At 38.1% G+C, this 19,821-nt stretch overlaps 1 long non-coding RNA gene across 1 annotated transcript; it reads left to right on the top strand.

Annotated features, from left to right (window-relative positions):
- The first annotated feature begins 4,740 nt into the window (after positions 1 to 4,740).
- LOC120226661 lies at positions 4,741 to 19,584 on the top strand. The gene is made up of 4 exons (XR_005527076.1): positions 4,741 to 4,769; positions 6,017 to 6,088; positions 7,719 to 7,811; positions 19,442 to 19,584. It is a non-coding gene; the product is annotated as an uncharacterized LOC120226661 (long non-coding RNA).
- The last annotated feature ends 237 nt before the right edge of the window (positions 19,585 to 19,821 follow it).

Raw genomic sequence — 19,821 nt, 5'->3', positions numbered from 1 at the left:
ATGGGCTCTCCGTGAAAGAGAGTATTTTTCTCTGTCATTTTCGCCATTATATCCCCAGAACCTAGAATCATACCTGACACAGATTTGATATTCAATGAGCATTTATTATATAAAGTATAATTTGGGCAGCATGGCAGGATCTCTATTTTCTTGATAGTAAAGCAAATTCAAATTTTGACTTGCTTAAGGTACACAGCAAGGAAGTAATTTAATCTCTTTGTCTTGTTTCCTTCTCTCTTGGCACCTCCTAAGCTAGTGTTGTTGGAACTTTTTGGTTGCTTTTACTCTTGCAAACAGTGTTGGTAAGAAACCTCAACCAGAGAAAGTTCAATACAACTTAATAATAGAAATACCATTTAAAAAAACCACAGAAATGAAGAAGGGCCACCTGGGTGACTGAGCTCAGGTCATGATCTCATGGTTTGTGAGTTCGAGCCCCATGTTGGTCTCTATGCTGACAGCTCAGAGCCTGGAGCCTGCTTCAGATTCTGTGTCTGTCTCTCTCTGCCCCTCTCCTGCTCACTCTCCATCTCTTTCTGCCTCTTAAGAAAATGAATAAATGTTAAAAAAAATAAAAAATAAATATATACACAGAAATGGAAAAAAAATATTTCAATGGTGTTATGTTAAAAGGAGACTGACATTTTTATGATCACTCAAAACATGATAAACGATATAGATAAACTCCCTATGGTATGTCCCTGATTCATTTACCTTACAAGAAAGCTTATTAACTCAGGATTGTACTAAAGCAGAAATTTTGGAACCTTTGTTTTATGCTTCTCTGCTTAGCTATGCCATACATTACTTCCAAATCATTTGACTTTATGGTTTAATTGTGTAGCACCTGCTATCACTACAATCTGTTTAATTGCCACTGTAATTAATTTGCCTTTAATGAAGATAAGTAAAAAATAGATAGCTCTTCTAATATTCTACTACCTTCTAAGATTTTCATACTTTTTTTCTTCTTTATAATAACTACGGATCTCACTTAAAGGCAAGAGTTCAGATGTTAATATTAAGTTGGATTCCTTCTATGCAATCACAGATTGATAGAGGAATCTCAGGAGATATATTTAGGATTTATGTGGAATGACAAATCTCTCTTTTTATAATGAAGTAGCTATACTTCTTTCCAATTGATTAAAATGTATTTTAAATTATGTGGATAGTATATTTGGTCGAATTTTAAAGTTCTGGCACAATCCTAACTTTTCAAAGATTCAGTTAGGAGCAGGTATCTAATGAAAGTTTTCTTAGGTAATATTTCAAAACAATGAGCTTGAGACAAACTTAAGTAGCAAAGAGAAACAGTTCACACTCTTAGGTGGAGTAGATGTGGACTTAAGTTAGAAAAGGGCTAACAGTCGGGGCACCTGGGTGACTTAGTGGGTTAAGCGTCCGACTTTCGCTTAGGTCATGATATCGCGGTTCGTGGGTTCGAGCCCCGCGTCGGGCTCTGTGCTGGCTGCCAGCTCAGAGCCTGGAGCCTGTTTCAGTCTGTGACTCCCTCTCTCTCTGACCCTCCCCTGCTCACGCTCTCTCTCTCTCTCTCTCCTAGAAATAAATAAAACAAACAAACAAAAAAAAGGGCCAACAGTCAAGGAAAGCAGGCTTGGAGTCAAGTTACAGGACTGAATGTGGTATCTCTATAGGGCCCAAATAAATAAATAAATAAAGGCTGAGAGACTCTTAAAAAACAAGAACTGATAAAATTAAATGTTTTGGCTCTGATATATAACCTATCTCTTCTGTTGACTCAAAAACTTTTGATAGAAGCTTCTGCCTAGCTATGAACTTGGAACAAAAAAGAGACAGATGTTTAAAATTCCAAACTCAAAGCAAGGATCAAAACAACTCTATCAGAGGTTAAGAAATGGGAGGAAAATACACATCACTCCCACATTTCCAGACATATTGTGAGACCTAAATCTACCTGACTCCATTTTAGAAAAAGCCTCCATCTTGAGAGTGAACTAGGCCCGAACCCAGTCCCAGGAAAAACCGCAGGAAGTAAGTAGGCAGCCTGCCCTTAGTTACTTCCCTAGCAACAGCAACAGCCAATCAATTTAAAAGAGATGCCTATGTCCCAAGACGTTCCGGTTGGCAGTTTGTGTCAGGCCAGACGGGCCAAACCAATCGGGCACTGACAAGACAGCCTGTACCTATCAGGAGGCTGCCAAGCTGGAAGCCCCGAATTCCACTGTAACTGCAATAAAAAGCCCTGCGATCACGAGTTCCGGGGCTCCATACCATCACCACTAAGCCAGGGTGCGTTGGAGTCCCTAATGGAGCTTGAATAAAGACCCTCCTGTGCTTGCATTGGAATCGGCTCCTCGGTGGTCTTTGGGGTTCTCGCAATCTGGGCATAACAATATGAGAAACATTGTTCAGTTCCCCATTATGTAAGGAGGAAAGCCTTGAAGATAATTGTATTAAAAAAATTAAATGAGCCAAATCTTTGTGGTGGAGGAAATGGCTCTCAGGTATCTCCAGGAATTGATGATACCCAAGTAAATAACTCTAGGTGAACACTCAGGATAGAATCTCCTTAACTTAGTTTCTCTCTGTCTTGATCTTACTCATTCTGAATTATTGGAGTTCTAAATCTGTGAGTAGCTTTCTCATCTGGCCTCTTTCATGAGTGCTTTGCATTTAATCTAGCAGACATAGGGCACTAATAAAAACTTTTGAGATGTAGGAAGTCTCACATAAAATATTTGATCCTTACGTTGCTGAAGATTCCATGTTAAAACAGGGAAATGTCTTTCTGAATATTTGGATTATAGAAAACCATATGAGTTAATAAGTGAAACATTTGAGAGACTAATTCTGTTTTTTTCAGTTTCTAGTGGAAATAAAGGACACAGGCTTTTGTCCTTTTGACAGAGATAACAACATAGTTTTCTACTGAGTGCAATGGCATAATTACAAAGAGAGTCCGCCTTTACTTTAGCATGGAAAGTAGGTTTACCTGGACTGTTTTCTTCATGCCAAAGAATTTCTGGTGGAGTAAGGGCAGTGCTGAAGATAAATGGCCCTGTTTTCCCATCAGATGGTGGTAGAAAGGGCAGTTATTTTTCATCTTTTGGTGGTGATTTTTTTGTAAACAGAGACAGAGAGAGAAAGGGTAAGGGAGGGAGAAAAGAGAAAGAAATTTAGAAATGAATTCCTCCTTGGAAGGAATTAGTGTTTAAGGAAATCAGTGATATTTCAAATACATATATATATATGTGTGTGTATATATATATTTGTGTGTGTGTATATATATGTGTGTGTGTATATATATATAAATTGATTATGTTTATATATTTCATATATTTAAAGGTAACAAAACTTTTCACCTAGAAACACAATAATTGATTGAAACATGAGCCCACCATCTTTCTAGGTCGGAGTTTTAAATCAATGGGAAATTACCTACAGTAAACCTGATTATCTGATTTCTTACATTAACAGGGATTTAAATCGTATTCAAAACCATCGTTAGTTCTTGCATCTGACAAACTGCTACTGAGAAGTCACTTCCTATTATCAACCAGACATTACTCTTTCTGGACTGTGTTTCACCTGCTCAAGCTAGAAAACCCTTCAGTCCACTTTCCCTCGGTCACTTGTTTGGCCTCGGTTTTATGTCCTAAGGACAATAATAGTGTAAAAACTCCCTTGGGCCAAAAGATGAGGGGCTTGCAAATGAGGAAATACCAACCATTGTTTGATTTCAAACTCTATTCAGGTAAAAGGTCAGGGGTCTAGCAACCTAGCTCCTCCCGGCTGCAGCAAGCCCCTGAGATGTAAATCTTTAGTGAACACTGTGATTAGAATGGTCAAACACTTTCTTCAAGCAACTGTTAAGCAACCCCCACTTCTAACTGCAAAATTCTCGCTTCTGTACACCGGCTTCACCCCTCTCCCTATATAAACCCTGAGCTATGGCTCTGCGGAGCGCTCTTCTGAGGACTTTTCCCGGTGCTTGGGAGGGGCCAGCAGGCCCGGACTAAAATAAACCTGAATAATCAACTCCTTTTGTGTTTTGTGGGCTTTGTTCTTGGAATTCTCCTTTGGAAAGGGAGGTCTAACAACAGCCTCTCCCTCTAGGAAGCCAAAATTTATTCTACCTCTTTCTGTCCTTGACACTGCATTTTTCCACTCCAATTTCAGATTCTTTTCTGTAAGGACACAAGTCTAAACGTCTAAACCAAACTGACTCCATGACAGGCTTTAAGTTTCCCCTCTAAACTAGAAGGCCTGAGTTTCAGCTTCCCCGAAACTATCAGGCAGTTACACATTGCCCAAGGCAGGAGAAACCACCCTTGCAACACCCAATCAGGAAAGGCCAGCGACCACCCTCCACAGAACTAAGGGAGAGGCCTGGAGATAGAAACTATAGATAGGACCCTGTTACCTAATGTTAAAGTTAACCCGTCAGTCACTGAACAAGACCCTAGGCTCGCTCTGTGATTGGTTGAATTTAAAGGTACTTTAAACGTTGTAATTGGATCCCACCAAAAGTAACGAATACTCTAGACAATGTGTATGGTCAAACCCGCTGTCAATGATGTTGTATAATTATGACTGGATCACTGTTCCCATGTCACAACTTCTGTAACTCCCCCGTCACAAACCCCATAAAAACCCTACTCTGTCCTTGTTCGGGGCTCTCAGCACGGATCCATGGCCCTGGTGAAGTCTGTGAGCCCGAGCTTGAGCCCATAATAAAGCCCTTTGCCTTTACATGCGTGACTCGGTCTCCCCGGTGGTCTCTGGTAGGTGAGGATACTGTGATCTGGGTATAACATTTCAATGTATCTTCTTGAAAATATTTTTGCTGATAGGAATCTAAGAGTTGTTTGTGATGAAATTTTGTCAGATGTATACTCTTATTTACATCCACAGGGGAAAAAAGCAAGCAACTAGAAAATTAATAGTTACTTGTCATCCTTCTGTTGGCGGGGGGGGGGGGGAGTTGAGTGTCTCTTTCTCAATTCAACTCAGTCACCTTTTTAAAATGATGTGCACACTATTCTCTAAACACACACTCATACACACACATGCATACGTATCTTAAGGTACTTTATAGTAGCTTTTGTGCTCTACAAATAGTATATATCCACATAATATATTTTATGTCATACCATCTACCATCCCAAACTTATCTAATAATTTGTTTAGACATCCAGACAGCCATTTCTGAAGCAATGCATTAATACATAAACATGGAAATATAATTTTACTTAGACAAATTATATGAGTCTGGAGGTAATAAGCAGATAATAAAATATCTCCTACCATGTAGGAGTTTCTGTGATAGCCGTACGGTGACAGGTGATTTATATGTAATTGCACATTATAAACTTTTTGGAAAATGAACACTATCCCCAATATGGGGGTATTCTTTCTCAAAAAGACTCCAAGAAACTCATGTAAGAGGCAGAAGTGGTAGAAATTTTAAGAAGAAGAAGAGGAAAAGGTAAAAATTGTTCCACTGAAACATCTAAACCTATTTCTTGGGACTAACAGCTCTAAATCATGAGGTAGGAGAGCCTTTTAATAACAACAGTAGGAGTATGCACTGGGCAGTAATTTTAACTTAAAATGCCAGCACTATACAATGCTAATGCCAATTAGCACAGCAGTGGTCATGGAAACCTTTCACTTCAAATTACAGCCCCCTCCCTGCAGAATGTGGGAGCACCACTTCTTGGCTGCTCTCACTTGCTCACACACCTTCACTCCTTAACCCCTTCCTATCCGCTTCCACCCCTACCCCTCTTGACAAGTGGCAGTCTTTCATGTCACACAGTTATTAGAAATATGACTGATTTTACAAAAAGCTTCTGAAGCTTCAGAACTTGAGCTTGGTAATATCAACTAAACCTTCAGGAGCATTTTCAAATTTGGAAATCTTTCTCTCAAGCTTATTTCACATAGGAGCTATAAGATTTCCAGAAAGTAAGTTCTGGCTATCTGTGTTTCAAACCTCACCCTTGACATATTATTCCCTTATTTCCAGTGCTAAGCACCATGGAATATGTTCATGCTACAACACGACCTTGGGCCCCACACCCTCACATCAATTTGCCAGGTAAGTACCAGGCAAAGGGTGGGGAAAATCCCAGAAGCCATTTCTACACCAAAAGATGACTCATAAAACACATATATGAACCGATATGACTGCAGCCCCAGAATCCTATTTTACTAAATGGAAACCAAGTATCTTTCATGCAGTTGTTCCTCAGCTGTATTCTAAAATTTCCCATTGCTTTTCCAGGCCACTTGACAGGAAGGGCTTAAAAGAGAAGTTGGAGTGGTGAGAGGCAGTGATGTGAATGGATTTTGCATAGGTTTCTCCACAAATTTTCAAAAATATAATGCCAAGTGAACACCTGATACATAAGCTTCCCAGGACCAGTGCTTTTGAAGCGTATGCCTCATCTTTTTTAGTGTGAGCACTGTGCATTTTAGATTTTAACAGGCCTTTAAGATTTACACCATTATAGACTCTGATAGACATCCTCTAGACCTATTCTGGCAGCTCCTGGATTCTAAATCCAGGCTAGAGCTTCAGCATAAGCTCTATGAGGGTGGTCCTGATCTTGCCCAGAATTGTATGCCCAGCGCCTATAGCTATTTGATATTAGACTCAGTCCACCAGAGACCCATGAACACATGAATGAACTAACTTCAGCGATCCTAATTTTAATTCAAAAGTGCCTGGCTATCTATAATGCACTTATTTATGCCACTTCTAAAATCATGCCTATGCCTGAATGTTTCTTCACGCAGCAAATACTAGATTGCCTGCAGATATGTTCTTATGAAGTCTCTACATTCCTCCCCCACCCTCATAGAGCATATGCAAAGCAAATCTTAGCTTTAGGCAAGGACGGATGCTAACATTAGAAATATGTATCTAGAGTGGATCTACAAATTCTGTGAAGAAGAAGAGTACCAAAAACTGAGGGCTACCCAAAAAAGGGGGGAAAGTGACTAAAAGACAATCCTTTCTTGGTCAGTTTCAGGTTTTTGAAGATGGGAAATTATATTTCTTGATGTCTTTAAAATTCTGAGAGTTGGATTCTTATCTACTTTTAACACTGGAACAATAAAGCTGAAAAATATCAAATAATGTGTTCAAGTTATCATGAGTGAATAATGAAGCTGAGAATTTTATTGAGAACTCTGGTTTCTGAACCGATGATCATGCTTCCTCCAGAAATGAAATTTCGTGATATTAAATCAGGCAAATCCATTGTTTCTTCAAGTCTATGTTAAATATATTCTTTCTTAGGCTACTAACAAAATGGCTTATCACTAGATCCAATCCTTCTGACCATTTTTTTAAAGAGCATCTTCTTACTTGGGAAGACCCAAAATATTAATATTGGGGAAGATCATTTAATACAAAGATATGTCTATTTTACTTCAAAACTTAGGGATCTTTAAATAACAGGCTGAGATAAATAAAGTATTTCAGGTAATATGTGGAAAGTGAAAAAAAGACAGAATTTGTGGGGAAAGTTGTAAGAAGGGCTGAAGTTCACTAAGGAGGGAAGATACCAAACTGATGGGAAAGCATAGGGCACTAATGTAAAGAGCTCTAATGAGTGAAGGTAGTAGTCATAGATCATGGGAGGAGATTATCTTAAAAATAATAACAAATGTAATATATTGACATAAAATTACAGACAGTTATAATTTATTTTTTCTTTTAGGCTACTGTGACAGAAGAAAGCATACAGTTCCCAAGAGTAAGTGAATGACATGCAGAAAATAAAGATCACATGAGCATCTGGGATCAGAAACAGGTGAGGCGAAGGAGTTCCAAGGAGAGAGAAAAGCTGCCATTCATCTGGGATGTGTGATGTCTACTAAATATACACTCATGGCGGGTTCACTGCTGGAAGTAAAGAGCCAGGGTCATCATTCCCTGTAATATTATTGGAGAAGTTGAGGTCCAGGGTCTTCTATTTTAGTTGCATTGTATGGCTTTTTAATTGTATTCAAATTAAATTTTAAAAATTAGTGTTTATTTTATTTTTGAGAGTAATAAACAGAGCATGCGGAGAGGAGGGGCAGAGAGAGAGGGAGACACAGAATCTTAAGCAGGATCCAGGCTCTGAGCTGGAGGGCCCCACCGGGGTCAGGCTCCAACTCCCAAACTGTGAGATCATCATCAGAGCTGAAGTCAGAGGTCTTAACTGACAAAGACACCCAGGTGCCACTTAATTGTATTCAAATTTAGCTTGCTGTTGATTTAATTACAAATAAATTACTTATCATATGAATACACACACTTCAGTTTTAGGAGCTAAGAGAGGGAGCATTTCATTGATTGAAAATTGGCCTTACCAGCTATTTGCTTTCACTCTTCAGGCAAAACTCAGTGAGGGCAAGAGCAGGGTATATATCCTGCTCATTGAAGGATGAGTTCTGGAATTTTCATAAGCAGCCTGAAAGACCTCAAAGAAGAGCTTGTTAGGATAAACTAGGTCAACAAACAGTGGACAGGCAAAATCTTCTCCTACATCATGATATTTGTGTCATGTTGTTTAAGTGCATCTTATTGAAAGCTGCTATGAATCCTTTTAGGAAGTAGACAGGGCATAAATGATGGGTTAGTACGCATTTCTGCCTGGGAGTCAGAGGCCCCATATGACAGCTTCACTCTTACGGTGTGATATTTGGTGACTGCTCCATGTTTCTGAGCTCCTAAACTCAGGATTAGCAACAGAGCACAGAACACAGAACATCAAACACTAACAGACTGTAAATGATACAAAAAGATACGTGACAGCCATCTGTAAGTTTGTTGCTATTTAGAAGCTCTTCTCACTGTCCACTGTCCAGGCTAAGTCTCCCAACTTATATGACTTCGTAAATCTTCCACTCCTCATCCCTACCAAGAACAAATTTAACACCGATTCTCCTGCTATATAAACAGAGTTTATAGAGGGAAACTTGGGATATTTGTTTTCCTTTGCTCTTTTTTTAATAGTTGCTTTTGGATCAGTGAGTAGATGGATCACAACTGTCTACCTGGCCAAATAGTGCTCTATGTTTTCACGCCAGTCTTCAAGGCCTGTAGGGGGAATCTATTTCTGTTTGTTGTGAAGCTATTTAAATAAAGGCCCTTGTCATCACCCTTGACAAATTTGTCACTGCAGCAGTAGAATATATTGTATTTAATCACTAGGAAATAATAGATACAAACCCAGGGAACTATAAATGAAATTCATTGTTAGCAAATGTCTGTAACAAGTCATATCTTGGGCACTTTTCACCCACAAAATACCCAGTCCAGTTTTACATTCAGAAAAAATCTAAAGAGAGTTGTCTGGGTGGCTTAGTCAGTTAAGTGTCTGACTTCAGCTGGGGTCATGATCTTGTAGTTCATGAGTTTGAGCCTTATGTCAGGCTCTGTACTGACATCTCAGAGCCTGGAGCCCGCTTCGGACTCTGTCTCCCTCTCTTTCTGTCCCTCCACTGCTCACACTTTCTCTCTCTCTCTCAAAAATAAATAAATATTAAAAAATATCTTTAAAAAGAAAATATCTAAAGATAAGTCCTATTATTTTGGCTTTTTAAATTAAGGTCAGATTTACAGATCTTATTTTACTCTGTTTATAATTCAACACAAATTTACTAAAATCTAATATGTTCACATTATGCAAGCATTAAAATGGAGGGATGAATACGGCAGACTTTAATATACATGGATAGTTGGCAACTGATAGTTGAAGAGGCAGAAAGGAATGTAAATGGGACTTTGCCAGAAATAATTCAGGCCAAAATGCAATACAGGGTGAAACACAATCGGAAAAAAAAAAAGTGGTAAATTTATTCTGCTTGTGAGGGAGAGACAAGGAAGTGTGTTCAAATAGGAATTAGAATTCTTGTAGAATGAGGGAAAACCATGGAGTGCTCTAGGAGAGGAAGGTGAGGGGGCATTTCAGTTGGAGAATAACCATAGCAGAGATGTAGAGGTGGAAAGGTTGACAGAATATTTAGAAAATGATGGTAATTTGGTATCACTGAGTAACAAGTTGCCAACAGAGACATGGCAGGGAAAAGGATGATAAAGTAGACTGGGGCCATCTTGGACAAAAGCTTGTATACCAAGCCAAGGATCTGGGCAATGATGACTTGTACTAATTTTTAAGCAGATTTAGTAGACCTAGGTTGATTTTGTTTACCCAGCCTTTGCTCCCTCCCTCCCATTCTGCCTTTTTAGTTTTCTAATAATTGTACCACACTTACCTTTCAGAGATCCAACCCTTCTTCACTTATAGTCAACATGAGTCTGGGTTTTTGCTCCAGGAGTGGGCATGTGAACTATGCCTGTCAGCCAGAAGTTTCTATCCTCGTGGTAACAGAGATTGATTGAGGATTGAGTAAAAATGACTCACATTTGTTTGGTGACAATTTGCTATAGGGATCGGTGAACAGAGTCTAAAGTTAGATGAGTAATGACTGAATTCAGCCACACCTAAATCCAGAAATAAACCTGAAATTTGTAGTTTGAATTGAACTTCTTTTTCATGTAAATAAAAAATTAAAATAAAGTCACGTATTTACATATTTTTTTACATGTATGTTGTACATAGATCACTATCACTCTGACAGGAGAGGATAAATTGCTGCAAAAGAGAGTGGAGAAATGGACATCAGATAAGCACGTTAGTACTAGGGAAGATGATGAGGGCCCAAATTAAGGCAGTGTCTCTTGGATTGGAGGATGGAGGCCTTACCTATTATATTTTTCTCTCTTGGATTCCCAGCTCCCAACTCAGGTCCTAGAATGTAGGCGGTACTCAAAATGTATTAAATGAGTGACCAGGCTATGAATTTAAGATAGAGAAGGTTGTGAGAGGTATAAGCAATGGTGAAGAAAAATGAATAATTTAGGGATCTAGTGAGGACAACCAGATATATAGTAGTGGCATTATTTAAGCTAGGGGAGGAGAAGGAAAAACTAAGAGAGGTAGGATGAAATAGGGGCAAATGAAGAATACAGATTTGCATATTTTGTAGCCAGTGCTATTTTTTTGGTTTAGATTATTATTGTTGTTGTTGTTACTATTATTATTACTACTATTACTATTATTTTTAATGTTTCCCAAAGAAGGCTAAGGGTAAGACTGATGTGCTATGATTTCCTCTCTCAAAAGAACAGAATAAATACAGAGAAATCTCAGGTATGTTTAAAAAAATCTTCTGGAAAGGGAAAGAAATATACTATACAATACAAACTAGACACATACACACTACAACAAACTATTCAAACTTAATGCCTGGATTTTGAACAAGAGAACTTTTAGTTTCTGTTAATGCTAATCCATGAGGAGGTTGCACACTCATTAAATGTTGCATTCAGCAAAGAAGAGTAACAAAGGCTGAAAATTTCTTTCTGAAATTAATGAGATGCTAGGAATTAATTGTGGCTTCCAGCTTTTTACTCTACACAACTGATGGGTCAGGGCTGATGCAGCTCTATATCCTACTCTACCAAACACCATATTTGTTTCCAAGTTACAAAACTGTTCAGAGTCTAGACATGAGCCAAGCATCCAACTTCTTTTCAAGCTGTTGTTAGTCCATGATCTTTCCATAGTAAATGGCACTTTAAATGTCAAGCATCTCCCCTAACAGAAAAATTTCTAACATCCCGACAGTAAACAGAATGACTGCCCAAGACATGTATGCTTTAATCTCTTTTGTGTGACTGCAAAATATTATATGGCAAATAGGAACTTTGCAGATATGGTTAAGGTTATGGATCTCAAAATAGATAGATTATTATCTTGGATTATCCTGATGAGGTTAATGGTGTTTCATGAGCCTTTAAAAGCAGAATTCTTTCCTACTGAGATTGAAGAGATGTAAGAGATAACAAATCAGAGAGATTAGAAGTGTGAGAAAAGCTCATTGGGCATGCCCTTGCTAATCTTAAAATGGAGAGGACAAAATGACAAGGGATACAAGCAGCTTGCAGAGCTGGAAAAGTCTTTTGGAAGACAGGCAGCAAGAAAACAGCAACTTCACTTAGGCCTCCAGTTCAAGGAAATGAGTATTGTTAACAATATGAATGAGCTTGAAACTGGATTTTATCTGAGCCTCCAGTTAATTGCCCAGGCAAGGCAATGTCTAGATTTATCCTTGTCAGAACCAGAACAAAGTAACCAGCCAAGCTGTCACTGGAATTCTGAGTTGCAAAATTATAATATAATCAAAATATACAATATATGTTATTTATATATATTAAATATTATTTATCTATAATATATACATATGTATTATATATTATATATAAATATACATATAATATATATGTAGTTTTAAGCTGTTAAGTTTGTAATAATTTATTATAGCAGTAGTGGTAAACAGGAATAAATAGAGAGCAAAACATTAAATATAATTAAAGACCTAAGCCCTATGATATCAATAACCACATAAAATGTAAATGGCCTAAAAATATACTAATAACAAGAAAGAGATTGGCAGAATTGACTGAAAACACAAACCAACTTTTTTTCCTTAAGAAATTCATTTAAAATATATGATATATGCAGGTTGAAAGTAAAAACATAAAAAACTATATCATGCAACCATTAATCAAAATAATACAGCAAGGTTGTATCAATTACAGGTAAACTAGAATTCAGAAGAAAAAGTACCAAACAAAAAGAGAGACATTATAGAATGATGAAAGGTTTAATCTATTAGAAAGTATAAATATTAAATGTGTAAGCATCAATTTTAGAGCTGCAATATATGCGAAACAAAAACTGTTCGAAATGAAAGGAAAAATCTATAAGTACATACTTATAGTTGGAGACTACAATACTATTCAATAGAACAACTAGATAGAAAACCATCAAAGATATAAAGGACTCAAAATATTGTCAATGAGCAGGATCAAACTGACACAGAACATACACCCAACAGCGGCAGAATGCACATTCTTCTCTAGGGCACACAGATCATATGTCAAGATAGATCATATGCTGGGCCATAAAGCACATATCAATATTTTTAAAAATTTCTTTTGAAAATTGAAATCATACGTGGTGTGCTCTCCCAGCTGAATGAATTCAGACTGGAAATCAATATAAGAAAGACAACAGGAAAATCTCCAAACACTTCTAAATACTCCATAGGACAAGGAGGTATTCTCAAGAGAAATCAGCAAATACACTGAACTAAAGAAAATTTTAAAAAACGTATCAAAATTTTGGGACATAGCTAAAGCTATTTTGAGAGGGGAATTTGTAACACTATATGCACAGTATAGAAAAGAGGAAAGTCTCTAGTCCATACTCTGTAATTCCACCTTGCCTGAGTCCTGCTCTGGCTGGTCCAGGGTCCCTGAAGGATGGACGGTGTAGGCAAGGGAGGGATGAGAGAGGCACAGGATTCTTTCTGGTCACCAGCCAGGCCTCTCCTCACTGTCTGAGATTCAACTTTACTTTATGATTTAGTGTTTGGGGGACGACACAAAAGTGGCATTCTGATGATAAATTTTTTGATCAGTAGAAACTTTCCAGAACATTGATATGCATAGGTGTATGGGGAACAGCCCAGAAGTGGCATTCAAATATAAACAGAATGTTTTAGCATAGTAAAGGCAAAAGTTAGTTCTTTGTGAGGAGGGGTCAATAGCCTGTTTATCACTTAATGGGAGGTATTAAGAAAAACAGGTCTTTCAGTAGCGCAATGTTGCTCCCATAACCACAAAAGAAGTTCCTACAGTAAGTTCCTTCACAAAGTGCAATCAGCATACCTAGGCCAGAATAAGTCACTCCCAGTAAATCAACAAGGTGCCTTGGGGTCGATGCTCAAGCAGAAACAATTGAGTGGGGGTGAGTGGGAATATTGGTCATCATCTGATGGTAAGAGTCTGTGCAAACTTACCTTAACCTCAAAAAGAAGTTTTTCTCAACTTAGTGAGTTCAGAAATGGCTCCCAACACCACCTCAAGAACTTATGTTAAGAAAAGCAAGACAAACCAAACGCAAATATGGGAAGGAAATAATAAGATAGAAGTAGAAATCAATCAAATTGAAAACTGAAAATCAGTAGAGAAAATTAGTGAAACAAAGAGGTAAATGATTAATAAATTTGACAAATGTCTGCCAATACTGACAAGACAGAAGGGAGAGAAAACACAAATAACCAGTAAGGAATGAAAAGAAGGTATCACTGGAGAGCTTGCAGACCTCAAAGGATAATAAATGTTTACAACAATCAGCTCTACATGCTACATTTAATAACTTAGATAAAATGAACGATTCCTTGAGAAATACAAGGCACCACCCTCACACAGTATGAAATAGACCATTTAATAACCCTCTAACTATTAAGGAAACTGAATTTGTAAGTAAAATCTCTCCCCAAAGAGAAATCTCTAAACACAGATGGTTCCATTGGAGAATTCTTCCAAATGTTTAAAGAAAAATTAGCACACATTCTACACAATCTCCTCCGGAAAATAGAAGAGATGGCAATAATCACTACTTCACTTTATGAAGCTGGTATTACACCAATAGCAAAACCTGATGAAAATAGTACAAAGAAAGAAATTACACACCAATATCACCCATAGATATAGACACAAAACTACTTCAAAATATTAGCAAATAGAATTACTGACATAAAAAGAGATGATACATAATAATCAAGTGAGATTTATTCCAGAGATTCAAAAGGGTGCAATAGAGGAAAGACAGTCTTCCTAAGCAAATAGAAGGGTGCTAGAGCATTTGACCATTCACAGGCAAACAAAATAAAGAAAAATAAAGAAAACACCTTAACCTAAGACTTAAATGTTATCAAATAATTAACTCATTTTGTATCACTTTTAGGAAGTAAAAAACTAAGAAAAAAATCTTTAGGGTTCAGAAGAAATTTCTTAGACTTGGCACCAAAATCATCTTACATAAAAGGAAAAATTCATAAATTGAAATTCATCAACTTTAAAAATGCTAACTCTGAATAATCTTATGAAGAAGATGAAAAGACAACTATAGACTGGGAAAGATATTTGCAACCCATATATCTGAAAAAATGGAACTCTCAAATTTAAAGACTCTCAAATCTAAATAGATTTAAAAAAGAAAAGAAAGTAAGAAAATGGGCAAAAGCAATGATGTGATATATCAACAATTGCAAATAAGCACAGGAAAAAGATGTTCAAAATCATTAGCCATTAGGTAAATGCAAATCAAAAGCACAAAATGAAATATCCTTACACATCTATCAGAATACTGAAAATCAAACTAGTGACATTAAATGCTGATGAGGGTGAGTAGTAACTGAATTGCTAGTGAGAATTCAAAATTGTACAGCCACTCTAAACACAGTCTGACACCTTAAAACCTCAGTAGGCACCTACCATTCAATCCAGCAATTGCACTGCTGGGCATTTATCACAGAAAAATAAAAACTCATGTTAACACAAAAACCTATCAAATGAATACACATAGTGGATTTATTAGCAAAAGCCTAAAACTGTAAACAACCTGAATGACTTTTAATGAGTGAATAATGAACAAAATGTAGGACATGGAATATTACTCAGAAATTAAAAGGGATGAACTATCAACACAAGTGACAAGTGAATAAATCTACACAGAATTATGCTGAGCGAAAAAATAAAAGGCCAATCCCAAATGTTACATACTGTATGATTCTATTTATATAAAATCTTTTTTAATATGTTGACATTTATTCATTTTTGAGAGAGAGATAGACTGCGAGTGAGAGAGGGGCAGAGAGAGAGGGAGACACAGAATCCGAAGCAGGCTCCAGGCTCTGAGCTGTCAGCACAGAGACCGATGCGGGGGACTCAGACCCACAAGTGATGAGATCATGACCTGAGCTGAAGTCAGACGCTTAGCCGACTGAGCCACCCAGGTGCCCCTATATAACATTTATTAAAATGACACATTACAGAAATGAAGAATGGGTGAGTGGTGACCATGGGCTAAGTAGGAAGTGGAGGCAGGAGGGAAGTCAGAACAGCTTAAAAGATCAACATGAGAAAGAATTATAATCATGGGAATATTCTGATTCTTGATTGCATCAATGTCAATACAACTTAGTTGTATTTAGAGCTGTGTTCGGCACCTGTATGCTAAATAAACAAACAAAAAAGTAAATACTTGTTAGTACCTGTAGTAAATGACTTACCATGTGAGACTCTGTAAGGTGCCATGTGATGTATAGCTAGGAATTTGTGTGTTTACTCTCTGTTTTCTTAGGTTCTGACACCCAAGTTCAATTATTAGTGTTCTATGATCTATGGTCATGGTTATTCTCTTATAGCTGCATTTTCCTAGCGAGGTTTTCTGTGTTTTATGTTTTGTTTTTGTTTTTTGCCTCTGACAGCACTCCCTCCACCCCTTCTTCAAGATATATTTTCCCCCATAGATGGTCTCTAACCCTGCTCTGACCTCTGCTGAGGTCTTTTCTCCAACCGACTCACTCATTCCTCTTGCCCATGGAAGAATTTTCCACCATGGCACTGGCATTTCACAAGTTACCTGTTGTCATTCTTAACTTCTTTCCAGAACGAGTGTGTAGTTTCATCTTTGTTTTGGATCTCTCACTATGTATCCATGAAACTGGTGAAGAGAACACTCTTTGCATGTTTTACAAAGATTTTCCTTGGCTTCCATGAACCAGTATTCCCTGAGCTTGTTTGCATAAGACAGTGAAAGCAAACCTGAGGTATTTCCAGCAAAGGAAACAAGAAAGTTGAATTTCCTTTGCTATTTTTTTTTCTGTGCTGCCTCTTGAAAACAAGTGGATATTGAGGTTCATTTGTGTCTATTTATCTTTTCTTTTTTTTTTTTTCATTTGTTTAATGTTTTATTTATTTCTGAGAGAGAGACAGCATGAGCAGGTGAGACACAGAATCTGAAACAGGCTCCAGGCTCTGAGCTGGCTGTCAGCACAGAGCCCAATGTGGGGCTTGAACCCAGGAACTGTGAGATCATGATCTGAGCTGAAGTCAGACGCTTAACAGACTGAGCCACCCAGGTTCCCCTATTTATCTTTTCTTTAAGTTATTTATTTTGAGTGACACAAAGAAAGAATGTGAGTAGAGGAGGAGTAGAGAGAGAAAGGAAGAGTTCCCCAAACAGGCTTTACACTATCAATGTGGAGCTGATATGAGGCTTGAGCTCACAAACCATGAGACCATGACTTTAGCTCAAATGAAGTGTCATTGTGCTTAACTGACTGAGCCATCCAGGCGGCCCCATTGTGTCTCTTTAGAATGACAAGATTTAAACAAGACTATTGCTATTTCTTTCAGAGAAAGAATGATAAAGAAACGATGTTTGAATTCCTGTGCTCTCTTGTTCTGCTTGTATTTTTTTTCTTTCTTTACACTCCAAATCAAATAACAGCTTTGGGGGACACCTGAGTGGCTCAGTAGGTGAAGTGTCCTACTTTGGCTTAGGTCATGATCTCAGTGAGTGGGTTCAAGCCTCGTGTTAGGCTCTGAGCTGACAGAACCTGGAGCCTGCTTCTGATTATGTGTCTCCCTCTCTCTCTGCCCCTTCCCTGCTTGCGCTCTGTCTCTCTCTCTCAAAAATAAATAAACATTTAGGGGTTCCTGGGGGGGCTCAGTCGGTTAAGCATCCAACTTCAGCTCGGGTCATGATCTCACAGTTCGTGGGTTGGAGCCCCGCGTCAGGCTCTGTATTGACAGCTAGCTCAGAGCCTGGAGCCTGTTTCGGATTCTGTGTCTTCCTCTCTCTCTGACCTTCCCCTGCTCACACTGTCTCTCTCTCTCAGAAATAAATAAAACATTTTAAAAAATTAAAAATAAGTAAGTGAACACTTAAAAATATCAAATAACAGTTTCGAAGGCAGTCTATCAAAAGACAAAATGAAATTGTGGTGGAATATGCTGTTTTTTATATTAGCAAAATGGTGAAATGTTGCTGGATTCTAAAATAGAATCAGCCAATAGGGAGCAAGTTTGGAGCCAAGAGGAGGCTGAGAAACTGCCCTGTGAGGCAGGAGAGGAGCATAGGACTGAAGAAACGACAAACACGGGGTGGTAACATTAGACATTGTTAAGAGCAAGGTAGGAGAAAGTAGAGTAGCAGTAGTTGTGAGTGGAGATATTAAATATTAGATTATTATTTATATCTAAGAGACACAATAGGATATCCATTGTTAAAATGATACAATTGGACTCCTGGGAATTAGAATAATAGCCATTGTTCAAATAATGCAAATTGAGAATGGATAGTATAGTTCTGAGAAATTTTCACAAATGGAAAATGCAAAGTTAAAAAAGTTGAAAACAGTGCATTAAAAATGTATATCATTGTGGTGCCTGTGTGGCTCAGTTGGTTAAGTATCCGACTTTGGCTCAGGTCATGATCCTGTGGTCTGTGGGTTCAAGCCCCATGTCTGGCTCTGTGCTGACAGCTCAGAGCCTGGAGCCTGTTTCATATTCTGTGTCTCTCTCTCTCTCTCTGCCGGTCCCCTGCTTGCACTCTGTCTCTTTTTCACTTTCAAATATAAATAAACATTTAAAAAATGTCTTAATGTAAATGTACATAAATTAATTAATAAAATAAATAACATAATAAATCATTTGATTAACAGGTACCATAATTGATTACATTTGTCTGCTCTTAATTCCTTAGTATTAAAGGAGAAGTTACAATGGCATCATTTTAAATTCCACAACATCACATAGCAGTAACCTTGTGATACGTGCCGCAAGATGTAATCAAGATTTGGGGTGCCTGAGTGGATCAGTCGGTGAAGTGTCCAACTTTGTCTCAGGCCACGATTTCATGGTTTGTGGGTTCAAGCCCCGCATCATGCTCTGTGCTGACATTTCAGAGCCTGGAGCCTGTTTCAGATTCTGTGTCTCCTTCTGTCTCTGTCCCTTCCCCCTCATGATCTGTCTGTCTGTCTCTCTCAAAAATAAATAAACATTAAAAAAAATTTAAGATGTAATAAAGATCTTCCTGGAAGAGAAAGGAAGTATAGTGTGAAAAACAAGTATTTAAAGCTCTTATGTATGTTTCATGTGGTGGATCATACTAAAAAATGTTAACTGTTAAAATATCTTCTCTCTTAGGACAGATACCATATGTTTGCACATATAGGAGGATTAGCATAAACTTAACGGAGGACTGTGGGGGAGAAGAAGGGGAAAAATAGTGGGGGAGAGGGAAGGAGGCAAACCATGAGAGACTCTTGAATGCCGAGAACAAACTGAGGGCAGATGGGGGTGAGGGGGAGGGGAAGCAGGGTGATGGCCATGGAGGAGGGAACATGTGGGGATGAGCATTGGGTGTTANGGAGGAGGGCACTTGTGGGGATGAGCACTGGGTGTTATATGGAAACCAACTTGACAGTAAGCTATTTAAAAAATATATCTTCTCTCTTTTCTCCTTTGCAGATATTTATCTATGCCGATAACATGGAGATCACATCTCACCTTGTGTTTCATCTTAGCCTGTATGCACAACGTTGCTCTTTAAGGAACAGCCCTGGATCATAAACTACAGGGTATACATTACAGGGCCTCCATTCACTACCAGATACAGCTTGGAAAGTTATTTAACTTCTTTAGATGGATCTTCTCAGTTCAGCTTTTTTTCTTGTTGTGGGGATGGGACTGATGGTGTCCGTCCTTGTTACATGTCAGAGAGGAAACCTAGAATCTTCCATTTGTTTTTAACCTCTTCGAGCTCTGTGCTGCTGTTTATAGCCTTGGCGCTCACACCCCAGGTATCATTCATACCACCAGACTCATGTCAGGGGCCAGGCTTTATGGCT

Source organism: Hyaena hyaena, unplaced genomic scaffold (genome assembly GCF_003009895.1).
Source record: "Hyaena hyaena isolate Hyena2069 unplaced genomic scaffold, ASM300989v1 scaffold_1787, whole genome shotgun sequence".
NCBI lineage: Eukaryota > Metazoa > Chordata > Mammalia > Carnivora > Hyaenidae > Hyaena > Hyaena hyaena.
The sequence above is the reverse complement of the archived record's forward strand: the minus strand, read 5'-3'. Positions and strand labels throughout refer to the sequence as shown.